The following is an 8,774-nucleotide window of genomic DNA, read 5'->3' as shown; positions in this document are numbered from 1 at the left end:
TTTTTTATTGAGGGTTGAATAATAATTATTAAAAATATATACTAAGTCTTTTGTTTAAGATATTTTTAAAATAAATTTGATTTTAGATTTTTAAAAATGATTTTTACAAAAGCTTACTTAAATTTAAATTTGCGGACGGGTTTCCTCGGGTTGATGGGTTAAGCGGATGAAAAATAAGGGTTCATATGAGTTTATACGGTCGGATTCGGATGAGTAATTTGGATCCGCCGATACCCGAACCCGACCTATTTATATTATTATTTTTATATTATATATTAATATTATTAATTTTATATTATATATTAATATATAAATTTAAAATACACAAAAAGTCACTTGCCAAAAATTAAAAAAAAAAGGCCAATTTATTAAAAAAACCCAGCCACAAGGCAAATGTTTTTTAAAAGCAGTCCAGCCCAACAACAGAACAAAGTCCAACAACTCAGCCCAATTAAAAATAAGTTAGGTAGCAGATTAGACCAATAAATTATAAAAGAGCAGATTTTTTTCTTAAATAAAAGCAAAAAAAAATGAATAATTTAGAATGAAAAAAAAACAAAAAAAGTCCAATAAAATCCAACCCATTTTTATCCGCCCATACATAACCGACACCCGATCTACCCGAACCTGACGTACCCAATTTAAAATATAGACGAAATTGGGCCAAAACATCAAACCCATGAATTGGGCCGGTTTTACATTTTAGACCCGAACCCACCCATACCCGCCCGATTTCCACCCCTATGATCTGGGATACGAAGAAGGATAATTTCCCTATTAGTTATTAATGATACCGACAATAGGAAAAGTGTAGTTGTATCTCTTTCTTGTAACTACATCTGTGTTTCCTAGTTGACCGACTTCATTCTTCAATGCAAAGGAGAAAATAAATGCGAGTAGATGGAAATACAAAAACATTTTTCTTTGTTTCTTTAGGTAGCTCCTATCATGCACAATCTTATCTTCAAAAACAATTGTAATTAGTTTCGCTATCCACTCAATCTTTCAAATTCAAGGACACTTATAACTTAGATTTTTTCCGTTATTCTCTCTCCTCAATATTTGAGAATTTAGAAGGTTCGAAAAGAATGAGGGAAAATAACAAGGGAGAATTTAAAAATATATTGACGGAGGAGATTTATGGCATAGAGAATTTCTTCAAATTCTTTTTACGTTGATATAATATTTTAAAAATTAAAAATATATTAAACATAATTTTTTTTTTTCTATAAAATTACTCATTCAAATAAGTTAAAGTAAAATATTTATTTATTTTTTTCTTTTTCAAAGCTCCCTGTTCTCCTTCCCTCTAAACTCCTAAATAGAGTCTCGTTGAGGTTTCTTTTGAAAGAGGATTTTGGAGTCTAGATATTTGAAGGAATAAATCTATATTTTAATATATAGTTGAAGAGTTTAATTGTCATGCATTGTGAGTGTAAAAAAATTTATACAATCAATATATCATAGTTATTTATGGACATCACTTTAGAGATAATAATGATAAAAATCAAACATTTATAGTGATCTAATGGTTGTGATTGATTGACAATTTATTTCAATCACACTCATTTCATCCTTAAAAATATTTTATAATTTGTTTAATTTCAAAAAGAAAAGCAAATCATCCTCTCTCCTCCAAAATTCTCCCCCAAAATAGACTCAAACCCTAACAATATGTTTGAAAGTGTTAGAGAGAGGAGGCTTTAAACAAAAAGAGTAAACTAATGATTTGATCTATAAACTATCACTCTTTCTCTAATTTGATGTCCGAACTATAAAATATAACAAGTAATTTTTAAACCATTATTTATTCATCAATTTAGTCCGTCAATTATTTTAAAAGAATGAGAGATAATATAAGTTTTTAGAACTAAATTGATAGATTAATAATAGTTCATTAACTAATTTTTATATTTACATAGTTTAACAACTAAATTAGAGAGATGATGATAGTTTAGGGACCAAATCAATGGTTTATTCAGAAAAGAAAAAAAAGGAAAGAGGAGATTGAATAAAGGGAGGGTTTTGGGATAGCAGGGGTATTGGTATTTTTTCTTTTCTTCATGATACAAAATCCTCTTAATTTGAAAAATTCTAAAAATGTATTGGAGGAGAATTTTGGAAGCATTAAATAAATTGTTTAGTTTCTTTCTATGATGTTATGATAATAATCTAAAAGTTAAAAACATAGTAATCATAAACATTCTCTTATTATTCTTTATAAGATCAATTTTAAAAATAAGGTGGAAAATTTCTTTTTCCCTCTCTTCCCCTCACCCCAAAACTCTTCTCTCTCCTCTAAATTCTCAAGCAAAGCTAAGCTCTATTTGACAATGTCAAAAAAACAAGTTTATAGCTTATAAGTTATAAGCTCTATTTAGTAACAGTGACTTATAAATTTACATTTTATGGCATTTTTTTTATAAGCTAATTTAAATGTTTATAGTTTATTATTTTTTCTTTCAATTTACCTTTATTATTGTAACTAAATTTTTGTTATCCTTTATAATTTATTTTTTAGAATTTAAATAAATAGTTTGAAATAATTTAAATAAATAATATTAAATGATTTAAATAAATAATTTATATAATTTAAAATAAATAATTTTAAATAATTTAATTATCATAAATTAAAATAAATAATCTAACTAAGTAAATAAAAAATATATCTGATTAATAAATAATTTGTTATTATAATTTTAAATTATTTAAAATAATTTAAATTTAAAAATAATTAATATTTTAAAGTAAATTATTTATTTATTTATTTTAAATACTTAAAATAGATAAATAAATAAAAAATATATTAGATTGATAAATTTTAAAATAATACTTTTAAAATATTTAAAGTATTAATTGATAAAATTTAATTTTAATTAAAATGTAATTTTATGCATTTTACATTTTTAAGTTGATTGAACAAGTAATCTTACTATAAACCCAATTAGCTTAACAACTATCAACTAATTTTTATCAAATATAGCTAAGTGTTATTCCTAAATTCCTCATATTATAGAAACTATAATCGACCCAAGGGAAGGCAAGTAAGCCTCAAATATTTTAACCTTAAATTTTTACTTTTGATTTAATTAATACTATTTACTTTTTTATTATTAAAATTTTTAGTCTTTATTTTAATAAATTTTACTGTCTAATTTTTTGTACTAATTAATTCAATAAAACTTACACAATCATGTGAATGTATTTAATATTCATTTGTATGTTGTTTAATATTATATCCGTCAAAAAATTATTTAAAATTGTAAAAATAATTTGGCTAAAAAAGTCTCCAATTTTATTATTTTTTCTTTTTAAAGAAGTTTGATTTAAATTTCGCTTTCGGCGTTTAGATTTATTGCACTAAACTTGATAGGAACATTGTTCACTTCATTATTGTCGCATCATCAAACCTCAACTTAAGAGAATTCTACAATGCATCTCCACACCTAAACATGTCACCACATCAACGTAAAAATATAATTTTGCCCTTTCAACCATCCGTAAAACCTTCAACTTTTTTAACTTCTCATTTTTTCACTCCATCTTTCGAAATTTTAAAAAAATTACCTAAACTTCGAAACTTTCAAAATCTTTAAAATAAAAAATAAGTGACACTCAACAATTTAAAGTTCAGACATAAAATTTTCAGAATATTCGAAAGTTTATAATGATAATTTTCAGAATTTTTGAAACTTTCGAGATAGAAAAATTTAGAAACTTTCCATATTTGGAAACTTTCGAAACTTTTTAGATTTAAAAACTTTCTAAATTTGAAAACTTTAGAAAATTTTCAGATTTTCGAAAATTAATCTTTATTTTGAAAATTTGAAACTTCTGAAACTATCAATTTTAAAACATATTATAAATGACTAAAAGAGTAAAATATTTTTTCATATGTATTGAAGGTGGCAAAATACAATTGTAGGGGTGTGGAGTAAAATTCTCTCAACTTAATTTTGAAAAGTCCAATTTTGGGGAGCTACACTATGCATGAATCTTTCGAACTAATGGTGGTTTTGCGTCTAGGTAATGAAAAAACCTCAAAGTTGTTTAGATCTTTTCTATAGAAATTCAATATGAGGACAAGAATGCACTCTGAGGTGCTTGTGGTTGATAGTCATCACACACTACAATGAAAAGACACAACTACTTCAACATCAAACATGTCCCAACAATTGAATTTGGGTTATTTCGAGTTTTCTCTATTCATTGGTCACATTGGAAATAAAAGATGAATTCGATCTGATACAATAGAACCAAGAAACAGAAATGTCTCTAGTAGACTCTTAAAGGCATAGAAATTGTTTGTATTCAATGTTGATATATTCATTCACCTATAGGCCTGTTTAGTTCAACGAATAGGAAATAGGGAAGATGTTTTAAGGGATGGGAGAAGAGGAAATAAATTTTAATTAAAAGTTTGGTTTAAGGGGAGGAGAACGATTTTAAATTATTTTTAAGTGTATTTAGCAACCTTATCTCCAAATCTCCCAAAATAGAGATAACAAAATGAGGTTTAGAAGGAATTTTGCTCCCTTTTCCTTTTAAAAATTGAATCAAACACATATAATTTAAAATATTATCTCTCCTTCATCTACCTCAAATCAAACACATCCTAAAAACTTCTTAGTCAAAGGGAGAGAAGAGATGTTTGGCTCTTGGTGAAAAGTAAAATTACAAGAAATGTAATTTGTACTTTAACTAACCTGTTTTTATTATGTTGAAGTATAGGACTAGGATCACATGTACTACTTAAAAAAGGGTACACCAGTGGATACGAAGTCACCGTCACTAGATATGTAGGTTTAAGAAATCAACAATTAAAACCCAAAACCCAATAAAATTAAAATGGGTAACAATTGTGTTATTTTGAAATACAAATTAGATATCAAATTTCATTTTTTTTTTTTATGTATATTTTCTTTTTCTAAAAAAATCTCCATTATACTCTTCTACATTTAAATTGATATACTAAAATATCTTTTTTTTAGTCTTCAAAAGATCGCGTCTCCACTTTGCGATCACCTAAAGGATTTTTTTTTTCTCTACAGTAGGTGGTCACATCTCAGATATGCAACCTTCTATAACCTTTTCATTTTTTTAATTTTTATTTTAACATCCTTAGAAGGTTAAGATCAAACTGAAGGGTTATTATAGATGGTCGCATTTCCGAGATGCGACCTCCTATTACAGAAAAAATATCATTCTTTATGTGGTCGTAAGGCAGGGGTGCAATCTCTTGAAAGTCAAAAAAAGTAGGACATTTTGATATATAAATTTCAATGTAGGTATAATGTGAGAGTTTTAAAAAAAAAATATATACATACACAAAAATCTCAAATTTCAGCATCAACTTGAATGATTAACGTAGTTTAAATATGTAGTTAAAATTACATTTTATAGATGGTAAATATATATGAGAAGGTGTCACAAATCATTAGTCATACACTGAACTCAACTAACCATGATTTTCTATATGATTAACTACAATTTTCACGTGTATATTTAAACACAAATATGATTAATGAATATTATGTATATTATATATTTAAACACTTAAAAAGTATGGTTAATGACATTTAAAATTGTTATTGATTGTGTTTAGCAAATGATTAATAAGTTATGACACCTTGTTATATTCTTTAACCATCAACTAGATGCAATTAACCTTATATCTGAACTCATCTAAATTGGTGTCAAATTTATGTTTCAAAATATTATTTCTTAATGGGTACACCATCTACCCTTATTCCCCTCCCTCCTTCAACCAACAACTTTTCACTCTCTCCCCTCCACCTAGAGGAGAAGCCCATGACAAAAATGGCTCAGGCTCACAGGATAAAAGAAGAAATCAAATTCAAGATCCCAAAAATCACCACTCCATTCTATCAATTCGAATGTGTGTGTGCGCACACAAAAGGCACACAAATAACATAAAATCCTTAGAAAGAAAATAAATAAAAAGGACCAGTTATCAGACATGCAAGTAAAACACAATATTCTGAGTTTGTTTCCTCATATTATCAAATGAGGGGGTAATTCCAATTTACAGGAGGAGAGTTATTAAGGGTTTAAAAGCATTCTAGTTTTTCAGAATGCCTTTCTCCACTTGATTCTTTTTCTCTTTTTGAAAAGAAAATCCTCTAATCTAATGTTGTGAACTTATTACCAGTTATTATACTTTATCATCATGGAACCACCACCTTGTCTCCTTGGGAGATCTGCCATTTTTACATTTCTTTACATAGCGATCATTATCTTCAGGGAGTTGCTGCAGAAGAAATCAAGTCAGAGTTTTTAAGTAAATCAATATAAAAAAATCGGATGATATATCATGCACAAGATACACACACATGCAAAGGTGAGTATAGATATTGAAATTATACAAAAGGACACACGACGTGTATAATAGATTCACACCTTTACAGTTGAGCTTGAAAGCATTGAAAGAATGCTGATGCATACAGAACCAACAGTCATGGCCGGGGACCATGAATCATACAATATATCTGCATCATTTCATAAAGCATATCCAATGTCAGTTCACCACCAAAAAGCAGACCCTAATCAATCATGTTTAAATTTTTGGCTACCATTTATTATAATAATATAAATAAATAAATAAATCAATGAAATTTCAGCTATATACTCTTACAAAACAAACCAACAAACAAATGAGAATATTATCTATTAAAGGTAAATATCCCCAGTCATCAAATTTACAGAACAAATAGGTTAAAGCTTAATTATTTTATATGTTTCACTGATACTACCTAGTAGTTGGAGACAAAATTTAATGGTTCTTCATTTCCTCCCCCACTATTAACCTCCAAGAATATTATTTACAAAACAAGATATTTTTCCCAAGCTACCATACGAACATAAACTGATTGATTCCACTCATCAATATCTAAATGAGAAGAGGTTGAATGAACAAACGAAATAACACCAACAATGCACTCCTTACTTTGATGCTCATCACTGCCTGTCGTTCCCTTCTTAATAAATGCATCTCACTTAATGTTAAGAAAAATTACAAACAGAATCTCTTAATAAAATCCAGTAGCATTTGTCTAATAAGCAAACAAGAGAATAGAAAAGGGCCTTTCAATGAATATTAACCAACCATGCAAGATATCTTTTAAAAGAAACATTCACATTTCATTTATAAAGTTTCTTAAACATTTTGCAGCTTTAACTCTCATTCAATCCTCTCCATAATAGATAGGAAGAAACAGAGGAAACAAGAGAAGCAATTCCTAACTCCTTCTCAGCTGCCCCACAAATTCACAATGTTAGTGTATTCAACAACAATCAAGTTTTATCCCATTAGGTTGGATCGCCAACATGGATCAAACAACATCATTATATTCTATAATATGATATTTATAGTCAAATCATTGGCCTCTAAGTCTGCAAATTTCAATTACAAGAGTGGACTCTAATTGAATGTTGGTATGAAATTGTTTTTACACTGTACATTTCCTTTAAACTCAATTTATAACGAGATATTAACATAAAATCATGAAATTTCAACCTCTAAAGATTTGTTCTCCCCTTAAACCATGAGCAAATACCATACCATTACTACATACCTAAACAAATATGCCCATTGCTATAGATATGGGGATGCACCGGAGCTGGATTCAAAAATATCACCTATGAATAAACCACTCATCACAGAAGTCAGAGTAGCCACAAAAATGGTGAAAACTGTAAAGAAAATTCATAATCTGATGTCTAATTAACAACCTGTGGAGCTTCCATTGGGTAATGCTCCGGGAAATCGACCTGAAGCTGGTATTTTTCATTAGCATAAAGTGTCCCTAGAGCTCCAATCACTTCAATAACCCACCTTTGAGAACCAAAATATATCAAACCTTCAATAATCGAAAAAATCAACAAACCTAATTGAAAGAATAAAGAGGAAAAAAAAAACAATCCAAAACCTATTAATTAATTACTTAACCACCACAAACCAAAACAATTTAATTAGCATAAAACCTATTTCACCAATTAGAATAAAACGAATTAACGCATCAATTGAACATTGATTTTAAAAATTAAAAAAAGGAACTGCAAAAAAGTAAATCAAAATTTGTGAGTAAAATGAGTAATACCGTTGGAGATTATCGCTGACGTTATAGTTGAAACCAGCAGGGGGATTAAGTTGCCATTCAGTGAGCTCTTTCTGAAGCCTTTTGCAAGCAATTTTGCTGAGATTCTGAAGAAAAAAAAAAATGAATGGAATTTAGAGCAAGAAAAAAATGGAAGAGTGAAATGTAAGAGATGATGAAAAGGGAATAAACTAACCTTGCGAGAGGAAGTTGAGGAGCTAGTCATGGTTTCAGAGAACGTCAACAGTGAAAAAACGAAGACGGAAAAGAAGGGAAAGAAAGAAAGAAGAAAAACATTCAATTGGTAAAACTATTTTTGGTCTGCTTAACGGTTGTCCTAATAATAAAATAATTGCTTACAAGAAAATTAAATAGATGACTACTATCTTCCTTTCTTAATTTACCCTCTTATATTTAATAAATAAATAATAAATAGCTAATTTTCTTCTTATTTTTAAAGTTAGTAGAAACATTTTTATATAAGGAAATATATTTTTATATACTATATTCTTTTAGTATAATTATTAAATTTGTTAAATTTTATATTTAATATTTTTTTTCTAAATTTATTACAGTATTCATAGTTTAAAAGATGTAAAATAATGAATATATCAATAAAGAGTAATTTATAGTTAAAATTTAAGGAGAAACTTTTAA

The 8,774-nt window shown here is 27.7% G+C and overlaps 1 pseudogene; it reads right to left on the bottom strand.

Moving 5' to 3' along the window:
* Nucleotides 1–5,987: 5,987 nt before the first annotated feature.
* Nucleotides 5,988–8,474, bottom strand: LOC101511491 (probable ubiquitin-conjugating enzyme E2 16; annotated as a pseudogene).
* Nucleotides 8,475–8,774: the final 300 nt, after the last annotated feature.

This window comes from Cicer arietinum, chromosome 7, assembly GCF_000331145.2.
Source record: "Cicer arietinum cultivar CDC Frontier isolate Library 1 chromosome 7, Cicar.CDCFrontier_v2.0, whole genome shotgun sequence".
Lineage (NCBI taxonomy): Eukaryota > Viridiplantae > Streptophyta > Magnoliopsida > Fabales > Fabaceae > Cicer > Cicer arietinum.
Note: the sequence above shows the minus strand (reverse complement) of the source record. Positions and strands in the feature narration are given on the sequence as shown.